General features: G+C 42.8%; 1 protein-coding gene across 1 annotated transcript in view; it reads left to right on the top strand.

The window, feature by feature from the left end:
* HIC2 (HIC ZBTB transcriptional repressor 2) overlaps window positions 1-27,030 on the top strand; it is a 49,197-nt gene that overhangs the window by 15,052 nt on the left and 7,115 nt on the right. Inside the window, exons 3-4 of the mRNA XM_048323084.1 lie at window positions 1,762-1,831; window positions 25,100-25,243. The gene's annotated coding sequence lies outside the window, so the exon portion shown is untranslated. The remainder of the gene's footprint in view (window positions 1-1,761; window positions 1,832-25,099; window positions 25,244-27,030) is intronic.

The following is a 27,030-nucleotide window of genomic DNA, read 5'->3' as shown; positions in this document are numbered from 1 at the left end:
ATGTTCTCTTGAATATAATAACTAATGCTTTGGCCTAATTCCACAGAATGCATCCAGCCTGCTGATCATAAGCCAAGAAACTGTAAGCTTTTTTTCCCCTTCTCCTCTCTTCTCCAAAGTACTTTCCTCTCCTGCCAGCATGAGCTTTTGGCCTGAATATAAATCTCCTGATACTGGATGTGTATAGAAAGTGGGGAGGATGCTAATGGTGCACAGCAGTGGAGCTCTGTGTGTGCATGTGTGTGTTTGTTTTTCTTCTGCTTTCATGATAAGGTTTTCCCCTTGCAATGTGCTCTCAGGGGATTACATTGGTCATCCTAGGGTCCTAGGTGGGAGCTTCTTTGTACTTGTTTCACTGTTTGTTTCTTAGTGCTGTGAGAGCAGGTGAACATCTTTTGGGGTTACTGTGAAGTGGTGCCAGAGACCATGAGAGTGTGGAATTTATTGGAGGGAGAGAGACTGGAAGTGGTTTCAGTTTATTTTCCTTTTTTTTTTTTTTTCTTTCTTTCTCTTTTTTCCCTGGTTTGATTTGCATATATTTGTATTTGCACTTTACCCCTTTCTATCAGGTATCTCTTAACTTTCTCTCCTATGGGGAAAAGAACTCATAAAAGCTGCTTATAAAATATTACATACATGGACTAAGATTGCGTGTATGCAAAAGTAGACTGAAAGTTAGACTGATACTGTGATCAAGTAATGGCAGACTTAAAAAATGGATCACCCATTTTTTGACATGGGATCCTTTTGGTACTGCCATCTTCAGCTGTGCTGGGTCCTATCTTTTCTACCCTCTCAGGATCTCTGTGGTTTGTGATTTCCTGAGTAGGCAGGAGACATCAGCATTAAGGTATCTTGCACTTTTCTCTAGAACCATGGTGAGCCCAGAAAAAGACTCCCACTTTACGTGTGAGTCCAGGAATGCCTGTAATACAGAACACTGCAGAGAATATAAATTATGCATGCTGAAGGTGAAGTTTAGTTTTGGCTTCTGTCTTTTCTCCATTTCTCTTTTCAGTTGTTCATGATAGCTTAAATTTTCCATGTTTTTGTCTCAACCCACACTCAGATTTTTTCCTTTGGGGAAAATTGGAGCAAAATCAATTTTAGTGCAATTTTTCAAGCCTCCTCAACTTGGACTTACATCTGTTTGGTGTGGGGGAGTGGAATTTTATCATAAAACGTTTGATTTATTTAATGTATTCAATAAGCATCGAAGATGTGCCAGGTACTTTCTCAGCCCTTTTGGATGAGAAATCTTTCAAGCTAAGAACTCAATAAACAAAGAAGTTCCAGAGCTCAAAATTTCCCTGCCATTAAGGTCTCCATATATCTAAGGAATAAACCGAGCTTGAACAAAGCTGATTCTAAGACTTGTGAAGTACAAAATGTCACAGGCAGTACTGATGAGATCTATGATTGAAACAACTATTTTTTAATGTATTTCCCAATCCTGTTATCGGCCCAACTTAAAACAAACTCAGCTGAGTGTCCATGCAGCAGCTCTACTTTCATTGCAACTGTGCATCTGTTTCTATTGGTGAATCTGCTGCTATGGGTGTGTGGTGCTGTGACAAAGGCTCATCTAAACAGGGTCATTGATTGAGACTAAGGTAAGTTACCAATTGAATGGAAGAGCTCTTCTCAGTTATATTCATCATCCTAATGAAGAGGCAATTTGGAATAGTTAATAAGGAATAGCTGTTCTGGAATAATCCCTTTTTAAGACAAACCCTCACTCTTTCTATAATTGCATTCCAGGAAGCTATTCTGTACTGAATCAGCATGGGATAGAGTGCCGAAAAGACGTTCAGACCAAGCACAGCTAGCGGTGAGTGGGCAATACACACCGGGATGCCCTATTGCAACCATTCCAAGTGAGCAGCAGAACAGCCAAACTGGTTGCCTGTACATTTCTCTGAAAGGCAACTGAAAGTAAATATGAAAATCACAGTACAAAGGCCTCTGTCTTAGCAGGGATGAAGTCTGAGCTGCCTTTACTGTCTGAGCATTAGCCTGGTGTTACGGACAGAATGCATGTCTCAACCTGTAACTGATCACAATTTGATTAAATGTTGGGGTGTGGAAAGGACTTGTGTGCTTTTTCCCAATGTGTATATTTACATCATTATGTGGGAGCAATCAATTTATCAAACCCATCTGATTATTCAATAGTGGGGAATAACAACTGGCTGAAAGAAATGTGTATTGTTTTTGAGGTAGATAGAAAATTGGTTTAAAAGAAATTCACACAATCTTTTTCTTTTGAGGGGAACCTGCACTAACAAACTACTCTAGGAAAGGAAATCCAGTAATTTAGAATTGCCAGTAGTTTAAAATGCCATGAAAAATTTCCTGCAGCATAAAATTTTGTGCTTGTCCTTGCCAGGGAGGATGGGCTGGAGCAGAGATGGTGCTCTTGTGCTTCAGTACATTGTAATTGTGATATAGCTGCTGTTAATTCATAGTTCTCTTGACTTTTGGAATTCATCCCTTCCCTTAAAAGGGAAGGTGGCAGCCTGGAGTGGAGAAGCTCCAACTGCAGCCCTCTGGATGTCAATCCACCCTGACTTTCTTAAGCCTCCTACTTAAATCATTATCTTAATGAATCACCATTGCTGCTATCTTCAGTGCTACACAGGAACATGCAAATTTTAAACAGCCTAGGGGAAAGCCCTTTTTGTCTGTAAAGTGCTCTGATACTTGCATTTAGATGTTGCCATGATAGGTACCTTGGATACTACTTTCTGCCTAACCCCGTGGATAGATCCTGGGGTGTAGCTCTCCCCAGTGCCTGCTGGGCAGCTCTCAGGCTCCCTGAGAAGGGATGGATGTAATGATTCTGCTACCTACTGGGAGCAGCAGCTTGAGCTCAGGCATGTCGAAGCCAGACCACTCCATGATTGTCCCTCAGCTGAGGGCCTCTTGGCTGTGCTCTCCTGTAGCTGCAGAATGACAAGGAGATAAGGGAGTGAGAATGGGGGTCCCTCCTTAGCTCTGCATTTGCCATTTTCACTTTGGGCAAGTTTCTTCATCTCTTCACTTGAATATTTTTCACAGCTTAAATAAGCCATGCAAATGTTTATGAATCAACTAAATTTTCTCCCAAGTAGGTATCAAGGAATTTGATACAACAGGAAAATTACCAGCTTGCTAGAAAAACATTTTTTAAGGAAAAACTGAACATAGTGAAGCTACTGCAAACTGTCTCCAAGACTTTCAACATTGTGTTGTCTGAATTTTTCCTTGATGATTCAATTTGGCTACACATTGAGCTCTGCCCATTTCCAGCTCTCCCAGCTGATCACTTGAGAAATCTTTACTTGTAAATGGTGGATATGGAGAGAGAGCCATGTATAGCTGTTTCAGATGGCAAATCTTTGTGGTTATTTACAATATGTATTGAAAGATTTGATTCCTTTATTCATTAAACCAAGAGCTGAAGAAGCTGTTTCATGCAAATGTCCTAGATGATAAGAAGTACCCTTCTCAAATTGCGAAGTCAACATCCATTGTCCCTTTTCTGTGGCTTAGAAGTAGAGTCCATTCCCTTACTACGGGTGACTTTTCCTCACTAGTAGTTGTTCTGCTTCTGGAGCAATGGCAGGATAAATGTGGAAGATACCAGGTGAACAGGAATCCTTTAGTTTCTGCTAGGAGAGGACCTTATTAACAGAACTGAGCTTAAATGCATTTTCTGTGATAACATTATCAGTGGTCAATTCCTGCTGGGAGAGTTATGCCCACGAGAGGCCAGAACATTTATCTTGAGGAGGGCATCCTCATTCACTTATTCTTCTCAGTCAAATCTTCTCTGAAACAAGTTGAGCTGGAGCTAGATACTTTCACACTAAGAAAAATGCAGCTTCTCAGTTGGTTACCAAAGAAAGGAGATGTGAACAAACAGTACCTGCTGACTTTTTGTAGCTCAAGGCCTGGACAGGAGTCCAGGTGTGAGGCGGGAGATATGATTTGCTTCCTCACCTGTCTGTGCACTCCTTTCTGGAGAACAGCAAGGAGCTAGCCCTAAATAATTCAAACCTTTTTCCCCTGCTTGGTGTAGCTCTGAACAGACTGCCTCTTTCTTGTAATAGCGTTTAAGGCACTTTGCAAACTGCTTTACAGTGATAATTTTTCTGCTTATTGTGAGCAGGCTGTTGTGTTCTCTGTGCTCAAGCTCCTGGCTGGTTCTGATCTGTCATGGGATGGCAGCATTTTATAATACAAGGGCTAAATTAACTGGGGAACCATCTATTAGATTCAGCACCATGAGAAGTGTCAGTCAGAGTAGGGATTTCAGAAGAAATATCGAAGTGAGTTATACATGTGTGTATAAATGTGTGTGTATATTGTGTGTATATTTCAAAAGAGAAAACAGAGGTGACTGACATTTGAAGCTGAGTGCAAAATTTTAACACAACTTTTTTTCATTCCAGTCTTGGAAAGTCATGGTGATGGGTGTGGGGAGGTCTCTGGCTGACTTTCTGAACTGCCTTTATGTCAGAGCTCCAACAAGGGATTTGGTGGAATTTCTCATCCTATTGAGTAAAAGGGATGTTCTATCCCACATAGTTTCCTTAGGAAACTGAAGGAAAGGGATTCTTCTCCACAGATCTTAACACACCCAGTGTATTTTTGCGGGCACTGCGTGCAAAATGTTCAGTAAATGAGATACCTGAAAGGAATGTTTCTATATGCTGAACTGGATTACTTTATTCCCCCAGCCTTTGCACACTGTCTTATGCTCATGGGTAGTTGTAGATTTTTGTCAATGTACAAAGGTTGTTATTTCTGAATTCAGAGGTTTGTAACTATGGAAGTAAAATGTGTCTGTGCTATTATTTTGTTAATCTGTCTTGTGCTACTTTTGTTGACTGTGTGTTCATAAGAGTCTGTGTTTACACAAATTACCTGCTCAGTTTTCTGGCCAGGTATGCTGAGATTCAGTGTTGCAGTTTATAACTTTGGTTTTTGTTATCTTTCTCCTCTTGTGTTACAACTTGTGTTACAAATTCTGAAACTGTGGTCAAACAAACTGCTCTGATATTTCCTCCCAGTGTTTGCTAATTCAGCAGCACTTCAGCTGCTTATAAGAAGCACAGAGAAACCGCAGCCGAGCACTGTGTTAACAAGTGATGCACATAGCACTATGCAGGTAGAGGGGTTTTAATCTGCAAGCATATCTATCATTAATTTTAAGGCCTTTTGGAACTGTGGTAGCTCAGCTAAGAGAGGGGAGATAAGACAAGCAATTATATGGAGCAGTTCTGTTTGGTGAAGCGCGTCTTTTGGGATTAGCAGGGGCTCATGAGGCAGGGTAGTGATTTGTGCATTGCAGTGCCAAGTCTGACTGATCCTTCAGGACAGTCACTTGTTATGTGGGGACTCCTGGGAAATTTCTTAAGACTGGGATATTTACTGGGACAAGATTGAGAAAGTTTCCTTGGTTTGTCAGTATAGATTTTAATGCAACAGTGCTCCCCCCTGCTTGCTGGGGAGAACCGTGTGCTTTCTGCTTCTCTGGTTTGTGGACCTTCTTATTGGGTGTACAGGTGAAAAAAAATAGCCATGAGCTTTGAGTGACTGCAAACTGCTGTGCTTTTGGGAAGATTTTGAAAAATGGCAGGGATTTGAAAGCTGAGATTTTGACTGACTTGAATTGGGTAAAAAAATTGAGAGAACTGTGGCAGCAGTTGTTGGGAGAAGAAAAATGTCACCTATCACCTCAGCAGACTATTTAAGAGCACTCTGAAGTGAGTCCCCAGAAGGTTCTTGCAGAGAGACAAAGGGGCAGCTGGGAGGAAATGCTGTACTCCCTGAAGAAACAACAAACTCTGAATGTTTACTCAAGCTGGTAAACCAAACAGAAACCATCAGTGTGGTGCTGGGTAAATCCGTGGTGTGCCAGTGTCTTAGGCACTGTGCAGTTCTAATCACCACCTTCAAATGTAGTGGAGGGCCAGGGAAGGTCCAGAGAAAAGTCAGTCACTGACTTTGATTTCTCTTTGCCATAGAGAAGAGATGACTTATTACAGAAATTGCAGATGTGTGGTATTGTCATGAATGGTGGGGAAAGGGGGTAGGGAGTGATCCTTCACAGCTCCTGTGTTTGCTAAATTGATTCAAAGCAGGCAAAGAGGAGGCACTCTGTCAAGCAGCAGTTACCACGTGAAACTCATTGCCACAGGGTGTTATGGATAGCAGAAGTCTAAACAGATTGAAAAATCGATGAAGGACAGATAAGTTCTTATTAAAAGTGATGGCCTGGATACAACCTCTGGATCAGGAGATCTTTAACAATTACACAGGGTGTAAGAAGGAAGAAGACTGCCTGTATTCTATGTCATTGCTTTTCTTCCCTCTCTTCCATCCCTCACTTGTTTTTTTTTTTCTTTTTGGCCCTATTCTGGCTACTGCTGAAGAACAGAGAGAGCTAGACCTTTGCTCTTATAACATGGCTATTTTTATAGTTCAAAACTAGAAAGGAAACCAGCTACCCTGCAGTGAGGAAAACTAGTTTTGCCTTGCAGCCCACAGGTAATGTAAAGCACACGGAAATGAAGAGAATTAGAAGTCAAGTGCCTAAAAATGTGTACGTGTTATAAAATGCCTCAGTAGCCTGCATCTCTTTTAAAATTCTGAGTTAACAGGAAGCTAAGCTTGTTACCGAAGCTGTAAGTAACTATAATGTTTCCAGTTACCTTTCCCACTTTCTCCTCTCGGTGCTACAGTCCCTGATACTGCACCTAATGAGCTGGCTTGGGCGTGTTTAACTCGAGTAGTAGTGACACCTTGGGTTGGAAGCTGAGGATGGCTGCTCTCCGCAGAAAGGACTGGGGAGCACGACAGGGAGGGGAGGAAGCAGAAAGTTGGGAAGGGGGCTGGAGAGAAGATACTAAAATCCCTTGTATATGCACAAAAGCAGGAAAGTGTAACACAGAGGAGGGCTTGTAGTCGTGACTGCAGCAGCAACAGTCGGTTGGTATTTGGGAGGTGAAAAAATCAGTTTTACATTTTGCTAGACGAATGTACTGTAATACAGCAGTGCCTCCTGGCAGGGAAAGCAATGTAATGTAAAGCAATACCGCGTGGAAGAGCAGTTGGAGAGCTGTCAGAAGCCGAGTAGCTTGGAATGCTTCCACGTGAACCTGGGAGCATCGAGCTCGCTGCAGCGTGGCATTCCCCTGCCCCGAGGAGGAGAGCGGCTGCAGCGCAGGCGTCACTCGCCACCTTCCAGCATGGCTCAGCTCTCTGGAAGAGGCTTTTCTAGGCAAAATAGCAAGAGTTTCCTTCTTCTCTTGGGAGATTTCTCTTCCAGCTCACAGAGCCCTTGTGAGTTCACATGCCAGGCAGTCCTGGGGCAAATGAGTTTTTACCTGTCAGCTGTCATCACCTGCCACATTGGAGTACTCCAGGGCACAAGGCTGCCAGAGGGGTAGCAAAAGGCTGGAGCTCTCCAGAGCAGGCTGCAGGAAAGCTGCTGGATCTCTGGATCTGATGGGATGAGCAAGCAAGAATTTTTTTTTTTCTTTTTCTTTTTTTTTCTCCCCAGGGGGCTTTGGTGCAGGGCACTGGCTTTTATTCCAGTTTTTAGATTTTGGATATACTTAGTAATCTTACTTGTGGTTTTTATCTCCCCTCTCTCCTTGCCCCCAGCATTTTCCTTCCCTTCAAGTCCTCTGCCTCACTCTGTGTATTGCTACTATAAATTGCTTGGTATGAAGGGTCCTGTTTCTTACTTGGAGCCTCTGGATGCTATTAAGTAATTGATGGAAAAGCTTGTTTAAACATCACAAACCTACATTATTTTTAAATTGCCCTTTGAGGTGGCTGAAACGCTACTGGAAGATTACTTTCCTTTAATACTGGACAAGGAACTTCATTAGGGAAGGGAAACTGTTCTTACTAGACTACTTCCAAGTTACCAAGTCATCTTTCTTTTAAGAAGGGATGTGCAGTTTTATTCCCCCCTGGCTGCTTCTCCAGCAAAATGGCTGTTTATAGCAAGGAGCAAAGAAGGTTTATTGGTTTTATTTCTTTTGTGCATCCAGACTTTCTTTTTTTCAAAAATCAGTAAGAATGGAATGGTGCATTCTGTGCATTTGCTATCTAGCCACAACTTGAAACCAGCAATACTGGTAAATTTTCCAGGGAGGTTCTCTCAGCATCCAAACCGCATACATGACAGCTGTCCAGCATGATGTAGGACCATGGAACTGTGTCCAATACAGTGCTACTTTTCCTGCTTTAATCACCTCAGCCAGATTACTGGATGATTAACATGTGGCCATGGGCGAGCTTGAACAGCATCCTCCTCCATTCAGCTGGCAAAAGGAAAGACTTCATTCCAGGTTTCCTAAGCTTGACAGGTCTGTGCTAACAATTAAAGTGGGAATTTTATAAATGGAAGTGCTATCTTGGGAAGGAATAAACAAAGAAGGAATTTAGTGCAGAAATGGTTTGAGAAATATCATGGATTATGAAGGCAGACATGAATTTGAAAGTAGCATGGGAAGGTTCCATGAAAACCTGTTTCTTCTGCACTTTGCACATAACATTGTGTTTGATCAGGTGGAGGTCTGTCTTCTATTTCTCTGCCATCTTCCTTATAGCAAATTAAGCTTTATCTTTTAATTTGGCACGTGTATTAAGTGTTTTTTGGAAAATATGGTTTTTCTCTAATACAAATTGCTAAACAAAATGTGGACAGATGCAATCACAGCCTCTCAGTACATATGCCAAGAAAAAGGAAGCAGAATGCATGTTGTAGGAAATGGATGCATCACCTCTTGCTTTTGCTAGTTTTAGTAGTTGATGGCAGTTTGTGGGATATTGCACAAAAGTCAAATGCACTGTAGATGTAACAACTAAAAGCTACTGAATTGAACAATCTTTTTAATAACTAGGGAGAGAAACTTGAAATTACAATGGCTGCCTTGAGCAATTTTCATAGATCGTAATGAGCTTAGATCTATCTTTATTTAGGCACTGCTTGTCTTCTGCCAAAGGTTTAAGGAAAGACAGAATGCTCAGCTGCAGAAAGTCTGTCGCTGTGCATGAGGAACAAGAGTTTATTCTGACAGATGAAGCTGCCTTTGCAAGGAGACCTTCAGGCCACTTTTGCAGATTTTTTTTTAATTTAATCAGTAAAAGATTTCCGTTGATAAAACAGTGAAAGCTTAAAAAATTTGGGATGCTTGTTCTCCATTTCTAAGCTGGTGAATAAGAACTAGATCTAATGGGAGGCCAGCATCTGGTAGCTCTAGATTTTGAAGGACATGGCAATGTGAATTCAGTTTTAAATCATCAGCTACAGCTCATGTTTCTTCATGAAAGAGTTTGTTTTAAATGTTAAACATGTTTGGACTTAAATGCGTAGTATGGTAGATACAGAAATGAAGTTAAAAATTCTCGATGGATTGCGATTTTTTGAATTTTCAGGCATTATGATTCAAATGAGAAAATGTCTAATAAAAGTCATTGGCTGTTTATTAAAATAATAAAAGGAGGAAAAATGTCAGCTGGATAAATACCTGTGAAATGGAATAAATGTTTCAGCTGGAGATAGTGCGGCTTCGGTTAGCAAAAAATAATACCAAATTGAGAGCAGATTATATTTAGTTGCAAATCAGTATGGCTTAGTAGTTACCAGCCACTGCTCATCCTTCATGACCTAGAGTGTAAATGTAAAACAGGATTAAAATTGGTAGCTTTCAATTACTTTTATTTAAATACAGTCTTCTCTACCATTGAATGCTATCTGAATAAATAAATAAATAAGTAAAAGCACATTTAGCTGCTGGCATGGCATTGCTGTGGCTTTTCCTGTATTTGCAATGGTTTGATACACAGATAAAGGAAACTCCCTCTGTGTGTTCATATGTGAATGGAACAGTTGGTCTCTTTTTTTTCCCTTCCCTTCCTCTCCCTCATCTCCATTACTCTCCCCCCAAATGGGGGCAAGTGAATTTTGAATTTCTTATGCTTTAAATACTTCTCAAAGTATGTGAGGGTAAAGATATCTCTGAACATAAGTGCACCTAGCCTCCTATTTTCCAGTATTCTGTGGTGTTGATACAAACTGCAAGAGAGCCCTGAAGAAGTTATTCCTATTTTACTCCTGGTCATGTGTTTGGCACTGCAAATTTGAACATTAAAATTAATTATGGCCTTAGAGACAGACAGTCCAACAGTGAAATAGCTTGTAATTTATTTCAACTCTGAAATTCCACTGGTTAAAGTTGTGTAAAACTTTCCAATAGTTTATTTATATATTATTTTAAGAAAAAAAACCACCTTAATTATGAGTCTGGTTGCTCAATAAAAAAGAATAGCTATCTGGATAATCACTGCTGTTCTCCAGATCATTAATTTCCTTCTTAATGACAGTAGGAGTTTTTCCATTTTCCCCTTTAAAACCTTTTCAATTATATAACAAATGTGTTTGATTTATGGGGGCACTCTCTAGGATTTTATGCCCCAAGACAGGCATGTCATGAAATAGCTGGAGGTTGGTGAAGAACCTCAGTTGGATTAAAGGCTTGCAAGTACTGACAGGAGTGGGAGTTGAGCATTTGGATGGAGGCCTTTACAGAAGCGCGTGGACAGCTCTGTTCTCAGCTACTCCCACTTAAAGGAGTTGTTTTGTTTTGCTCTCACCTAGAAATTCATACCTTCCCTATGGGAACACACAGCCCTGGGTATGCAGAGAGGTTGCTTATAAGAAGGCCTGGTTTTCCCAAAGTCTGGAAAATTTTTGTTTGCGGAAAAATGAAGTTAATGATTGCACTCCTGTACTAAATGTGGGGATTTAAAAAAATGGCTTCTTAAATAATTGTTTCTGCATTAGGTGTGTCACCAAGTCTCAAGGTTCCCAGAAGTGCACATTTTGTATGTGGCACAGTTACAAAATACAGCTGGGCCTCCATCTGTCTGTTTGGGGACCCAGACCTGCTCTGCCAACTTGGTTTCAAGTTGCTTGAGATGTACCGGACAGTATGTATTCCAAGATTTCCTGACAAATGTGTGAAGTTCAGAGCTCTTACCAGGCTGGCTGCTAACTGGCCAGGAAGTCACTAACACTGTGGCTGGCAAAGAATAAAGAAAACATAAAGATGCTAAAATTTGGTTATAGGAGGCTGTTCAGCATTTAAATCCTGGTGTCTGAGAACATGGATTGGCGTTTGCAACCGAAGTTTGCCTGGTAGTGAAGGACCCAGCATAATAAATAATTGGCTAAGTAGTAAGAGTTCACCTGGCAGTTAATGCTGATTTTTATGGCTATGGACTTCAGGCCTCTTGAAACTGAGAAATGCCAGTAATAAGAATAATAGGCATTTGTAGAGGTAGATGGATTTGGAGAGCTTTGGGTCCTTCTCATTTGTTTGAGAATGAAGTATCATGGAATGGCCTTATTCTGGATTTATTTGAATAGAAATGGCCAGTGAGATGAAGAGATGAACGGGATGTAAAGTATGTGAGAATTTCCCTTTGCTTCCAACTTGTACTGGACTGATGAGTTGGGTTCATTGAAGCCTCTGTATCAGTCCTTGAGGGGTTATAAAGCAGAGGTGGACTGAAAAAGCACTTGAGAAGAACATTTAGATTGACATTGCCTTCATCCCCAACAGCTGATTGTGATGCCTAGAGCCAGTTACCATAGGGATGAGCAGATAAACCTGATGTGTGCTCAAACCTGGAAATCTGAATTAATTAAACAGTGTAATAACTTAAGGATATGGTAGATTCCTCGTAAGTTAGACTTTTCATCAAGATTGGTCCATTCACTTTTACTCACATACCCTCTCTTCTAAAAGCTGTTGCAAGAATTTTCTCTGGAAAATGAAGGCATTTGTGCTGCTAAGGAGGATTAAGGAGATCCTACAGAGCCCTGTGGTGCTCCACCTCTGAACCCATGTGTGCTGCTCAGCAGCTTCTCACACCCATTGGTGCTCTGGCTCCCTGATCAGTACTACAAGATCCCTTTCATGAGATGGATGGCATTGGGGCAGTTCTTCATGCTGAAGAATTCCTTTGTATCGTGATGCAGAGCTATAGCTAAAACCAAACAGCTCTTCCCTTTGTATTATCTGTGCTACTCATGAAGATATGGCACAAAAAATGTCACTAATGTGTTTGCTGCCATAAAAATTTTCTTACTATCTCTTTCAGCTGCTTAGGCCAGCAGCTAGCATGCTCCAAGGTTAGTGATGAATTAGGTTGAAATTGCCAAGGGCTCTTTCTGCACTGACTTGAAGATGTATGAGGCTTGCTCTCCTTTGTTCTTCCTTCATCCTGCTTTAGCCATACCTGCATTGTGCCCCGTCAGCATTTTCTGCTTGGGAATGGCTGAGTGGACTTTGCTCTGTTAACCGTGCATCTTTTTTTATTTAAAGGAGGTCTTCAGCGTGTCTATTTGGCATAAATTGGTTGAGAGTTTGCAGGTGAGAAGCGCAGAGGAGGGAAGAAAAGGATACGTGGAGCCCTCCTCTCCCTGTCTCCCGGCAGTGCCCCCTTCCTGCTCTGGAGGAGGTCTCTTGCTTGTCCCTGCGCTGGGTCAGCCCCCGGAGCACAAGTGCTAGGAAGCCGCGGTGGCAGGGCCGCTGTCTGTCTGTCTGTCTGTCTGTCTGTCTGTCTGTCTCCGGGATCATGTGGCAAAGGGGCCGTGCCTGCGGCAAGAGCGGCTCCCCCCGTGCGAGGAGTCACAGGACACCGCCGCGGGTAGCTCCAGCTGGTATGCACTGGTACTAATATAATCCCGCAGGACTGTATCCATGAGACACAAGTGTGACATGTGAGGTATTTAAGGAGACACACCTGTTCTAAGGCACAGGCCTGGGTATTGCATGCCTTGGAAAGGGAAGGTTTTGGTGGAGCAGGAAAGACTCTCATTTTATCTTCAGGAGGGCTTTGCTTTCTTCTTTCTCCCCGGTTTCACATTATTTTATAATTCCCTAACCTTATGCAGTCCTGGAGCCTGTTTGCACCAGGCTGTTTCAAAGGCCAGGCTGGCGTTTGCAGGAGAGAACAGCCCCTGGTTACAGTGATGGTTTGGGTGTAACTGCTCCCAAGAAAGGGCAGAGAATTTAGAGAATGTCATCTATGTGTGGGGTTGGGTTTTTCAGTCCTTTAGATAATTTAGATTTTGTGTTGTATTTACCAGTATTCTTATTATAAGGCCTCTGTCTTGCAATTTAGAGCAATAAATCACGTAGAAGTCATACCATCTTACAAATTTTGTACAAAAATATTTTGTCACTTTGGTTTGAAATCTGAGTGTATTTCCCTCTCTTCTTCCCATTTGCCCCCATCCCAAAAGTTATTATGAAATGGTTATTCTCCATAAGAAGAAGTAAATGCAAAATAAATCTCATGGTTGCATAGCATAAAGAAATTAAATTGCTTAGATTTTTATATCTCTTTTTAAAGTTTATCTGACACTTGTTTGGCAGAAGATAATTTTTTTTTTTTTGCTATTGAGAAAGGGATGTATTAAGATGAAGGAAAAAGAAATTGCAGGGTCTGTCATATGACTTGATTCCATCTGCCTGTCATGTCTTTCAAGTAGAATGGAATTTTTCTCTCAAATTTGATGTGCGTTTTTTTTATGTTTATGTGAAATCTCCTAGTTTGCCTTAGTCTTGTTCCATCCCTTCTTTCCATGGATTCCTGCTCTTGGTGAGGTGTTAAGTGCTTGTTGGTTTGGGACAGCTTCCAGGTTTGGGGCCAAGGCTTCTCTTACACTTGATAGATTATTGTGTGAAAGTAGTATCAACTGGGCAGTCTTTCCCTCCCATCTTTATTTTAAATAAGATTTTCAGGTAAACATCCAGAATGCCAGTTGTTTGTAGAACTAAAGTAATGGCTGGTGGAAATAAGGAAGAGGGGGTGAGAGGAGTGTTGTGCTCTAGGACCTGGTTAGTTTGGGCAGTCAGGTATTTAGGGGGGAAGGTAGTAATTCTCTTCTGTAGCAGCTTTGCACTCTGATGTGGTGGACTGGAATAACCAGTCCCTGAGTGGACAACAGACTCTCCTTCTCAGAAATTAAAGGCTCTTGGCAGGGGAGAAGATCCTGGGAATGGAGACCCCTCAGCTCCAGCCTCACTTGGCCCATGGGATCATTGACCATTATGACTAGGGGATATGAATATGTATCTTTTTAATCCTAATATGAAAGAGGGCTGCAGCTGTATGCTGGTGTTCAGTTTGACCAGATCCAAACCCTCAAATAGTGTTCTTGCCTTGTGGGCAGACACATTTTTGTACATATGAATGTAAAAATACCTGTGATTATGCTACTGAGAAGCAGAATATCTTGTTGTAAGGAAAGAATCATCCCCCTTTAGCTGTGGTGCCTCCCAGGCTGGCTTTGGGCCTCTGCAAATCACATTTTGCTGCATAGCCTAAGGTAGACAGGGCCTCAGTATCCCTGCTAGCTGGTAATAGTGGGCTCTCCCCACCTCTGTTCCTACTGGATTCTCCCAAAGTTAACAGATGTGTAATCAAAAACTGAAGATATTTATTCTGCGTTGTTTTGAGGGTTTTTTTTGGGGGGTGGAGGTGGTTTGGTTTAGTGTTGCTTTTTGTTCCTTAACTTCACCCTGCAAAATGTCCTGGCTGAGTTGTTTCCAAATACTGGCATCTCCAGGGAAAGGGTTATAAATTGCTAATTTAAAGCCTGCAACAGGATAATTAACTAACCAGTTTGATGTAAATGGCTTAATGGGGCTTTACTAGCCCCTTTGAACTTAAAGTAGCACTAAAAAGTAAACTGTAAATACCTTCAAGGAAAGTAGTGGCATGTTTGAATGTGGGGCTGCTTGGCTGTAAGGAGCAAGCCTGCTCGACTTGCCAGGAATCCAGTGGCCTGTGTGACAGCAAACATGTCAAGGGGGTGAGGGGACCAACCAGGCACCCCTTGGGGAAGGCTCTGCAACTACCTTGCTTCTCAGGAAGCACACACACTCTGACATATCAAACCTGCCCTGCCTGCTTTGGGAAATTTAAATCACAACCTCAGTTTAAATGCAACTGTAATGAATTTCATCAGGATTGAAGGGAAAAAAAAAAAAAAAAGCCAACAGAAAAACCAAAACCCTGAGGGGGAGGCAGCCACTAGAGTCCACCCTAATTTTCCTGCAGTTCTATTTGCATTAAGGTCTTTTGGCAAGTCCAGGCAGAAACACTTATTACACTTTGTTTCAGAAGACCTCATTACCCACTGAATCTGCTGAGACAACATACTGCAGCCCTGCAGCAGATTCCAGTTTCTCATGCATTTGGGGGACTTTGGGGAGAATCTCCAGACTTTCATTCTTTGCTGGGCTGTTACAAAGTTCCAAGGGAGGAAGTCAACAACAATTAATCATCTAGAAATGAGGATCATTACGAAGTGGAAGCATCTTGTGTAGTTAGGCATTGATCGCACTTCTGACTATGGAAACTGGGGTGTTGGAGAGGAGGATTTCAGGCCTAAAGGCCCAGAGGAATATTCCCTTGAAGCTCCTCCCGGTCCCAGTGCTGCTCTGCTCTGTCTTCTCACTGTGTGTACATCACACAGTGTCAACAGCAATTCCAAGAACCTTTTCTTCATTGTTCCTCTGTCTCACAGCCATCTTTCACCTATTGCCAGGAGCCTTCCTGGATAGCAGAGGGTATTTTGGGGGTTGAAGCACAATCCTCAGTTACTGCTGTGACCTCTGACATGTGGGATTTGGCTTTACAGCCAGCTTTGTTCAAGAGTGTTCCTGATCCTTGGCTGTGCTTTGCTGCTTGCTCTGCTGTGTTGCCCTGAAGACCATGGGGCTGTAAGGCTGAGCGAGACCAGGGCTGATGCAGAAAGAGGGCAAGATCTGACCTTTTTGGTGGTGGCTCTGAGTTGGATGCTCTAAAACAGATCATGATGCCTCATCCTCTGTAATGATGGCTCTATTTCTGTGTGGTTTGCTTTGGGGGTTTTTTTTCCACCTGGTAAATAATGTATCATTGGCAATGTTAATGCTGGCCTTAAAAAAAGCAGCATAAAAGCACTGAAATCTGTTGTAGAGGGCAATGATGCAGAAGTGCTACATCTTATTTTAAAAGCTCTGTCTGCCAGAGGATTCAGCCCTACACTCTAATTATTCAGGTGTCTGTTGTATGCAGGGATCAAAATGTTCTGCTGTGGCCTTTAGAAGAGCTAATAACATGGCACTTTGCTCTTACGTGCTGACTGAAGCAGTTGGCACCATGGCACTACCTGCTTGCTGTGTGTGGGTTGGGAGCACAGCACAGGATTAATTTGGGGTTGTGTTGGCAAGGATCTGCCAGCAGAGCTTGCCCAGCTGCCTGTGTTATGCTGGAGCTGTTAATGCTTTACTTTTATAAGCACTAACCTGGAGCACATTTTAAAAAATTCCAAATATTCACTATTAGAGAGAGAGACACTTCCAAGCAGAAGAGCTGTGTACACACAGTGTTCATGGCTGGAGACTCCCTTCAAGGAATGCCACAACACCTTAGCCTGCCAGCTTTGCTATCTTGGCATCTGACTGGGAAATGCAAATACTCAATCTTAATCCTTCATTCCCACACACTGACATGTATCCATGGGGAACTTCTGTGAATGTTGTTGTTATTTCCATATAACTTCAGCTGCTGCTTTGCTTCCCAGAACCTCCCCACCATGTGTCTCAGTGCAGTGTTTTCCAAGTCTTTTGGATTTGTTTCCCTCATGGAAGGCAAGAAGGCATTAGTGTGCATGTCCTTATCAGAGATCTGGGCAAGGGAGTCGAGGGCACCCTCAGTAAGCTCACAGATGACTCCAGGTTGGGTGGGAGTGTTGATCTGCTGCAGGGCAGGAAGGCTCTGCAGAGGGATCTGGACAGGCTGGATCCATGGGCCGAGGCTGCTTGGGTGAGGTTCAACAAGGTTGAAAGGAAATTGTAGCCACCCGGGGGTTGGTCTCTTCTCCCAAGTAACAAGCAATATAGGACAAGAGCAAATGGCCTCGCGCTGCACCAGGGGAGGTTTAGGTTGGATATTAGGGAGAATTTCAAGGAAAGGGTCATCAAGCATTGGAACAGGCTGCCCAAGGAAATGGTGGAATTGCCATCCCTGGAGATTATCCAAAGGATGTGTAGATGTGGCACCTGGGGACAGAGTTTAGAGGTGGACTTGCCAGTGATGAGTTAATGATTGGACTTGATTTTACGGGTCTTCTCCAGCCTAAATGATTCTATGATTTTATGTGGAGGAGAGGAACAAACCCCTATGATTGGAGTGTGTGGGGTTGTTTTTATCAGGCTCTTCTCTTCCTAATTGCCCTCCAACAAACCCTTGCACAGATTTTTAGATTCCTCACTGAATCCTTTAAATAATATGATAATAAATAATCTCCCTTCTAATACACCTTTTGTTTTGAAACTCACCAAACCTGACAACTCTATTTGGTTTGCTGGCTTAAGAACCACAGGGAAAATATAAGTGGAAACCCTGGGTCAGGACTCTGGACTCTGACTATCACTAGAGAAAGAAAAAATGATGTGTAACAGTGCTTTCATGACCTCTCCTCTGTTTTTAGAAACATGAAAAATTTTATCTGGCTATTGCAAATGTTAGAAAGTTGTATAAAAATTAGAACATAATGAAGACAAATTTAAAGTGGTGTCTGCTGCAGGTCTTGGGTGTGTTCTCTGAATTGCCTTCTGCTTAGAGAGCAGCTGAAAAATCCAAGACCTTTTCCAACATGTCAAAACCAACTTTTTAAAAGGATTCAGTAGCTGTGCCAAAGCACCTTGCCTATTTGTAAGCAAATGCATAGGGTTGGGACTGTCTCTGCTGGGGCCAGCATTCACACATGCAGCTGGCTCTATTAAATCAATTTGATGAATTGCTATATACCTTCTAATTTTTCAACAGGCAAGTCCCTGCTATTTCTTGCCTGCACAAGATTAAACGGGCTTTTACATTACATGCCCTGTTATAAGACTTTGATTGTCTGGAGTAGGTCTGGGTGTGCAATGACTGCTCCTGGAAGGGTTTGGGGATTTGGGATTACTGTCAGGCTTCTTACACGAGGTTGCAGAGAAAGCAGGTGTGTGAAAGCCATGTTAGCATCTGTGAAGGAGGATACCTTGTGATACGAAGGATGCCACCTATGCGACTTATTCAGGTTCTTTACAGGTGTTGACTTCTATGGTTTGGGATTTTGAGATGGTTTTCCTGCTGTTAAAATGTATTCTATGAGTGAAGTGCCTGCCAAGAAAATGCCTGGAGAAGGGAATAGATTAACCCAAGGTGGACTGACTTGGTGGGTCAGAGAAAGCTGGATGGCATCAGAACATCCCTATGGCTGGTGAGGCACGAGCCTCAGGATGTGCGTGTTTCTGAGCACCTGCACTGTGGTGTAACAATGCCACAATTTATTCAGCCCTTCTCTATGAAGAACTGCATAGGGCTGAATAATGTGCAGCCAGGGGCTGAAAGCAGCTGGATACTAGATACAGGTGTTTGGGAATGCACACTGCCAATAGAGAGCCTTTAGTCCAAAAGTATCCTGAGAGTGGTTTCTGCATCCTCTGGGCATCTCAATGCTGTTATATCAGTGGGCTCTGCTGGAAGTGGTAAGGATGGAAGAATTTTACTTTTTTCCTTCCACTCTGAGCTGTGGTATCAATGTTTGTTATAGCTGTGAGCAAAGTTTGTATGTGTATTACTCCATGGGCCATATTCTCATCCTATTTATGTAGGTATAAAACTGCTGTGTTGTTTCATCTGCGTTAGGGAAGTTCCAGCCTCTCTAGCTGTTTTTAGGTTTTCGTTCTGCTTGGCTTTTTGGTTTGTGGTTGGTTTTTTTTTGTTTGTTTTTTTTTCCTTTAGCTGCTTTCCTTGCTGAGAGGGGAGAGCTCCATGGGAAGTGATCCAGCAAACTTTTAAAATAGCCTTTTAGTGTGGGTTTGGTTTTGGTTTTGTTTTTTTTTTTTTAACTCTTGCTCAAACTTTTAAATATGTGAATTGTCTCTGTGAATTCTGAGTGCCTCTGAAACCTGCCAGCCAAGCCTAAATCTTGCAGGAGGTGTGGCCACATTTGTGTTCCTCAGAGCTCTCTGGCACAGACACCTGGTACACCTGTGTCTCCTGCTAGTTTCAGTACTGTCATAACTTCACCCCTTATGCCTGTTTCTCTGGTACCTCCTGTTTTTCCCAAGGTTATCTTCTAAAAATAGAATCTGTTACAGATTTTCACTCCCCCACACCCATCTTGAGGACAATAATTACCAATGAGATGGTTTTAATAATGCTGAAATAAGGAGGGTGATGCATTCTGCTCTGATCTTTGAAGCATTTTTTTCTGGCAGGGAAAAAATGCACAAATTGCTTAGTAATTTCCTTAGGTGACAAATGTAAAGTGAGTAGCTTTTGAAATACTTAAGCTTGAGTATTTAAACATTTGATAAATCATGGGTTATCTGAAGAATAAAATGATAATGTTTTGGCACCAACAGAATTCCATGCAAAGGTCTCAATCTGAGTAGAAAATCTCTTTATTTTTCTTAATTTTTGTTAGACTGGTGGAGATAGCTGTGGTCTCTGTGGTGTTCACCTGTCCAGAAACCAAAGCCATGCTCAACCCAGGCGAGCAGAGATGCTTTGGATGATGCAGTTATCTGTCAGCAGGCAGAAATGAAAACATTAAGAGCATTCACAAGACAGAAAAAATTTCTCTAAAATGAAAAAAAAACCTGAATGAAGGCATGTAAGGGTTTGAGTAGATGATGCTGACTTTCCTGTCCTCTAAACTATGCCTGCAGTAGCCAGAGCTTATTGTTATATAAACCAAGAGAAATGAAAGAGAAGCTGTCTCTGTAGGCTACATGATGTAACTGGTGAGCAGCTGCTCCAATAGTAAGGTGTTCTGTGTGTGATAAGTGCCTACAGACAGAAATGCTGTGTAGAGGAATCATTGCTGGCACACTGACACATGCTGGCAAACTAGACTGTTTGGTGGAAGGATAAGAATATACTGCAGCTCTTTAAAATCATGATCCCTCATGATCAAACATTACTTTCTCCACTGTGAGTATAAGCATAGCACATTTCCCAAATGATCTCTTAAAATAAAACCAGATTGGTGCATAAGAGTAGACCAAGTCAGCACAACCAGTGAATGTACAGTGCTACTGCCCAGGGCTCAGAATGAAATGGGAACAGTGGTGTTACTTCGGGTTTTACAGCCACCTCTGTGCTCAACTTTGACAATTATTTATTACCACTAATATTGCACTTTGTAAACTTATACAGTGCTTTATGAAGTAAGACATGTTTCCTATTTTAAAGATCTTATAATCTTGTGGGCTGATAAGGGGTGCAGATTATCCCTTGGATGTTCATAAATAGCATTAGCGCTAAGAGTTTTATTAGCGCTGGGTCCTTTCAAGCCCGTGGCTCTTTCTTTTTCTTAACAACACTTCCCTAGTCAGGTGCTGAAATAAGGATTTCCACACCATGATGTTCCAGGCTGGAATAATGTGGGCATTCTTTGGTTTTGCATGTAGTGAAAGAGCAAAACCCAAGCAGAGTCCCAGCACAGTGGCTGTTGCTCTGCATGGGTTTAATCCACAGCCTTTGCTCGCCTCTCTGAGACTACAAATCTGGAGTTTGGGGGATGGCAGCAGAGAGCAGGCTTGGGAGGTTTGTGTGTGTGTGTGTGCTTGCGCGTGTTTTAAATAAACAAACAATGCAACAGCAACTTCAACAAATTGTGAGTGGTGCTAATTTGTTATAGTGCTGTCTTGCCTTCTGGCAGTGTTGATTTAGGAGAAGCTGAGCAGACTGGAACGGATGCGGGGAGCCGCCGGTTCTCTTGCTCTGGGATGTGTATATGGTTCAGTATAAAATGCTTTTAAGGGTCCTGTCCTGAGAAGCTTTCAGATTACAGGGTAAAGCATATACATAGGCTGTCAATCCCCTTTTCAGAACCAAATCTTAGGCAAAAGTACCTTCCCCCCTTGCCTTGTTCCACCCCTTCTACTTTTTTAAAATGAAGGGAAGTTTTAAGTCTTAATTCATGACAAAAGCCTATAATTTGTGTACTTTGAGGACTGCCAGGAAATCCTTGACCTTGACAAGAATAGTTTGTGGGGAAGGAAAGGAGGAAGATCCTGTGCTTTGGATTGTAGCAAAGTTTTCAACACCCCATGACCTTGTTGGGCTGCCTTTCATAACGTGCCTGGGTCTGTAATCCCCCAAGCTGAGAAGCTGTCTATCAGGGAGGGCTGGCCAAATGTGCCCGAGGTATCTGCAGCCCTGGACCACTGCTGTGCAGGGCTGCAGGATAAAGCTGGCAGGATGGGAGCCTTGCTGGGAAGAGGTGGATTTTGAAAACACATAGAGTGACCTCCTTGCAGGCTGTGAAATGAGTTTAAATAATGCTTGAAGTCTCAAGTGAAGAAGATAGAGGAATAAAACAGTCAAAATAAGAAGTAAGGGTTGAGGAAAAGCAGCCGAAGAAATGAAGAATTCAGAAAGTGAGTAAACTCTGCTTTCCCTTTAGGTTATCTTCAGCTTGGAGAGATTTGGATGCTACACAGACAGTTTGCAAAACTTTGAGTCTGTTAGGCCTTCTGCTTTTACAAGCAATAATGACTTTCTGGCCTATTCTCATTTGCCAGGCTCAGATGTGCTGAGACTTCTTGGTGGCTGCAAAGAACCAAATACAAAGGGTTCAGGGTGATCAGTTAAGCATCTTATTTGGAGGCAGTACAGTCTTAATACTGCCAGGACCAACCCTTACAGTGGTTTGTTTGAAAGACTTCACCAAAGTGAAACTTAAAACCAAAGATTTCTTTGCTAAGTACAGGGCTGAGTATATGGTCAGTTTTTGGGGAAAAGCAAAGAAAAATATGTGGATAAAGTGTTAAAAGTGCTGTATTTAAGGCATCATTTATATTAAGAACCATTGCTGCATCTATACATATGGGTAAAGGGAATGAGATTTTTTCTTATTGGAAAAAAACAAGACACCAATGCTTGTTTTGTGCTCACTGGTATCTGGCATATGGTGAGAGAGGTGACATTTTGGTCCAAGACAGTTATTATACCCCTCAGCATGGAACCTTGGTGTTAACTATTGCAAGCTCATGATATTAGCAGTATTACGTATGCAGATGCTCCTGTGGAGACTGCTTCTCTCTGCAGAAACGTTTGCTGAGTCCACACCAGAAATAAAAATAAACAGGCCGATTGGGAGGATCTTTATCAAACTTGCTCCCATTTTTCCTAGTACTCTGAGGCTTTGTTTGCTCTAACAAAACATGTAACTAAGGAGTCTGAGTCACAGTCACTAGTTCCAGCTGCCTGCCTCATCCCTGTCCTGGAGATCCCTCCCCAGTTGCAGGGATAGTTGAAAGGGTCATGCATTCGCTCCAGTATTACTGCATTTCACAACCTTCGATCAGCTTGTACCTGTGCTGACTCAGAGCCCTAAAGCAGTGCTGCAGCTGGGAGTGTCCTGTAGGACAGTCTTGGTTGGAAGAGGGTCATGACATTCCTCCTTCTCCACAGTGCTGGGTGTGCTCCTGCCCTCAGAGTGATGCTCAGCATGAGGTTGCCACCCATGCACCCCCTGCCAAGTGGCCTACCTTACTGAAGGACAGGGCCCAAGCCTGACACTCTCTAGGATTAGCCGGGAGGTAGCAACAAGCCTTTACTCATGTCCTAAATTCTTGCATTGTAAAGGGAGACTTCTGTACAGGCTCAAAGATAGCTGGGAAACAGAAATTTTGCATACCAAAGGGGCCTTTGAGCTACGTCATTCGATATGTTGTTATTTTCATGCAATAGGGAGTAAATAAATGAATTAAATGAGATTAGCGTTGGACATTGGAGCTGCCTTTACTAATTGCAGTGCAGGTACAACTGAAACTGAGCTTGCTCAGCTGTAGGAACAGCACAAGAGCCCAGAGTCTACTGCTGGTCACTAAGTGGTCGCGAGCTTCTGAAGCTTTGTTTTGTGCCACTGCTCTGTTCCTGAGATCAACTGTGCTCTGCAGATATGCAGGAATTTTTAGTGCCTGACTCTGGCTGACAAGATCTGCATCATCCATGCCTCTCCTCTTCTCCTCCCAGTAGAGGTTTGGGTAGTCCTAGGCTCCTACATGTCAGCAGTGACAATAAATGTATAATATACAAGCACTCTGTTTAGGAATTGGCAGGAAACTTCATTTCTGACTGCAGTGGGATATTTTAACAGTAGGAAACACCTTTGGTTGAAGCAGTTCTCTGCTAAACTGCCCTAGAGGGGAAATACGACTATGGAGAAGAGCTCTCGCTTCACAGCAGCAAGAAGAAATTGATGTAATGTGGGTGTAAAATCCTTGTGTTTGAGCTGCTGTTCAAGAAATACCTTTATGCAGCATTCAGCCTGTGTTAAACTGAATATTGTTGGTACTGCTGAGGGTTTTGCAGAGTTGTGAGGCTGGGAGATGCAGCCAGAGTTCAGGTTGCTCCAGTGCAGTGCAGAGCGTGATCTTCTGGAGAGGGGGGAGCTCCAAATTCCTGGGGCTCTGGCCCATTATGCTTCAAGTTGTGTGATAGTTAAATGTGGCTTGGCCTGTTCATGCTGGCAGTGGTCTGTTCAGACTAGTTCAGCAAATGCTCTTGGCTCAGCATAGCCCAGGTCAGTAGGCAAACAGTTGCTTACATTTCACTTCTTCATTGTATTGACAAGATTTAAAAATCTTCAGCCTACAGCAGTCAAAACAGGGTGATCTGAATACAAAAGACCTATTAGTTCAGTGTGAAAGGGATTTAGTTACAGAGTCATGGGGATAAGTATGCAGGTGGGAATGATGGGAACACTGTCCTGGGCCTGAGCCCAGCAGATGTTCAGGAAGAATGAACTATCTCGCTATACTCTGTCCTTCTCACGACAACCCGTTCCATTTCTCAGGCCTGTGTCCTCCTTTACGCTCTCTCATTCAACGACATTAAGTATTATAGGTCTTTTTCATTTGGCGTTTTATCTTTTAAGGTTGATAATCAATACTATTCTCACTTTTTAAATGTAAGATTTCTATCTCCAGAAACACAGCTGGAGACATGCAGCCATCAATGTGATAAGAGCTATGCACGTTTCACTTCACCACGAGGGTCTAAAAACCTATGTTAAATCTCTGCCAGGCTGCAGGCTTATTTCTGTACTGGCTTTTGGTGGGTTTGGGCTTTTTGTTTGTTTGTTTTCACTGGGACAGCATCACCACTTGTAGAGAGTACATCTCGTGTAGCATCTACCCTGAGACTGTCCTCCATGATAATCCTGCTGGAGCTGATTAGAGGAACTCCGTGGGAAGGATATGCACTGCAGAGGATACAATCAGCTTGCCAAACCTAGGGTACCTGTGATATGTGCCTTTCCTTGACATGGAAAAGATGGCAGTGCTTTTTCCTTTTGGGCAGGGGAGGGTGGAATTATAGATCTTAAGTTTTGCGACGCTCATACAAGCTGCAGTTCACCATGAATCAACTTGATCTCCAGTCTCCAAGAATGGAGATTAAATTATCAGTGAAGCATCATTATAAATAGGAGAAGGTATACAGTATCTTCTTCTCACACCTTGCACCAAAGTATCCAGCCTGGCTCAATGCCATAACATCTCTAGAAGATATTTTCAAAGGCTTGGGAAGTGGGACAGGGGACAACACAGTGCATCAGCTTCGAAGAGTTTCTTCTGCTGCCTGTACCGTGTTGGGAATGAGACCATGAAGCTCTGGCACCAGGCTGTTCTTGTTGTAGTGGCATTTCTAAATGGTGGTGATATTTCATTGCCTGAATTTCTGGGCAGAAGGACGCTGGTGCAGACATCCTGGGATCTGCTGGTTTTGGATACAGGTGGACTGGTTCCCCTGAAGCTCAGTGCCATTGAGAGTCATGAATGTAAGTGGCCAGGGAGCATCAGTAAGAAACTTGCAGAGTCCTTCTGTTCTGCTTCCATCGCAGTTCAGCAGTTGTGGGGAGATGGGTGGAGGGGAGGTTGTTCTAGCAGTTACATATTTAAGGCAGGTGGCTGTTTTAAAATGTACGTTTCAATTTTGATTGCAGTATTTTAATTGCATTTAACAGCGTCCCTGCTGGTTCTCCATTCTGCATCCGTGCAGCCACGTTCTATTGATGGCCTGTTGTGATTTCAATGGAACATCATGGGATGTACCTGGCACGTCGGGCAGCACTGGATGGAGGTGCCTTTAGCCCAATGTACCTGGCATGGTAAGCGGCAACCAAGTGGTTAATCTGCATTCTACTGCTCGTAGTTTCAGCTTGAATAGCAAGGTGTTTCTGCTTTGCTGCAGCCTCGCACTGACTGGAAATCACTTTGCTCTCCTGATTTTAGTGCTTTCATGCACACAGGACCCCTACCCTTTTCACCCATGGAGATTCTCCTTCCCTGGGAAGTTTGCCATGCAGTAGAGGAGGGCCTAGTCATGTCAGGCTCTCCTTGTTATTCTAGAACATGAGAGAAGGGACTGGGAAATCATCTCATTCTTTTTTTTTCTCTCCTTTTTGGGCCAGGAGCTGGTAGCAGTTGAGCAGGTATTGTCCACGTCCCAAATATCCAAACGTTGCCGCACAGAGGTACCAGACAGGTGCTCGTGTCCTTGAGCAAAGCTGTGCCGTTTCTGCGGGAGTCCTGCAAGAGCTGCCTCAGGGAGCCGGGAGGGCAGTTCTGCCTGGCACTAATTGGAATGTAACAAACTAAACAAGGGCCACTTTCAGTTTGCTGATGTGGTATCCTCTGCAAAATGATCCTCCATTTTCCTTCTCTGTTCCATGCCCACACCTGCAAAATCAGCTGCACATCCTGCTCTGTCCTGCATGTTTTCTCTCCCTCCCCCAGCTCGGCAGACCTCTGCCCGAGTAACTTCACATGTTGGTTGTAGCTATTTTAAAGTGCTAAATATCTGTGTGAGAAAAACAAGGGTGCTGCATCCTGTTTTCTGCTTGAGCCTTCTTCACAGAGCTTTTGCTGCTCCACTGCCAATGATGAAAGTGCATGTTTGTGCCTCAGCTTCTGAATTCTGCTGTCTGACTGCTCCCAGGGGCTGGGGATAGGGAATCATTTGGACTAACACAGTTCCAGCACTTCTCCTCACTCTTCTGCTGTTCTAGAATGTGAATACCTTTAAAGGTCATGGGCTAATGACCTACCAAGTGCAACTCCTGGGGGCAGGTTAGTGGCTGTGAACCACCCACTACACTGACACCTCTTAGGGTCCTGGTTCTGTTGGGATGTGGGGAAAGGAAGATAGATGAGCCAGTGAGGAACAGGAAAGCTCTCTTCCCAGTGGGGTCCTTAAGTGCTCAAAAAAAGTTGGTTCATCTGAAACTGAAGGGTGCCGAAGTCACCTGTTTCAGTTTCACTCAGTTCCAGTAGCAGCTGGACACAGCATTTTTAATGTCATAAATTGGTGGGAGAGAGCAATGTAGGAAACAGTGGATTTTATTTTTTCTTGTTCTTCCCCATGCTCACTGCTGCAGTGTCTGCTCAGTGCAGCACAACTGCTTGGGAAGGTGGAGAAATAAGTAAACAGGCCACTGCCTTTTCCTGGGTCTATCATAACGTATACAGTAGGCTGATGTTTTAACAGCATCTAATTTGATACATCACATCTAATCTGTTTGTTGATTTTTATCTGCAGTACTGTTAGCTCACTGTTCAGGTGCTCGGTGTCTAGCCTTCTCATCCAGCCACAAATCCTCTACGTGAAATGAGTGATTCCTTAAATCTGTTTTTGATTGATTCTTTGCTTCACTGGTGTTGCTTCTTAAAAGGTAAACAATATTCATGTGCTGCAATCTATAACTCAGAGATGAAATCAAATAGCATCTCCTGCCAGAGGTTGCTAAGATAACACATTTAGCATTCATTCAGCAATTACTTTTAGGAAGAGATTTAGTGATATTAAAGAGAATCAAACGGGCAGTGAATATGTAGATTTTATACTGTTGAAAGGGGTGAAGGGATTTCTCTTCTCCTCTGTTTAGCAATTTCATTT

Source organism: Corvus hawaiiensis, chromosome 18 (assembly GCF_020740725.1).
Source record: "Corvus hawaiiensis isolate bCorHaw1 chromosome 18, bCorHaw1.pri.cur, whole genome shotgun sequence".
Classification (NCBI taxonomy): domain Eukaryota; kingdom Metazoa; phylum Chordata; class Aves; order Passeriformes; family Corvidae; genus Corvus; species Corvus hawaiiensis.
This window is presented reverse-complemented; position numbering and strand designations above follow the sequence as displayed.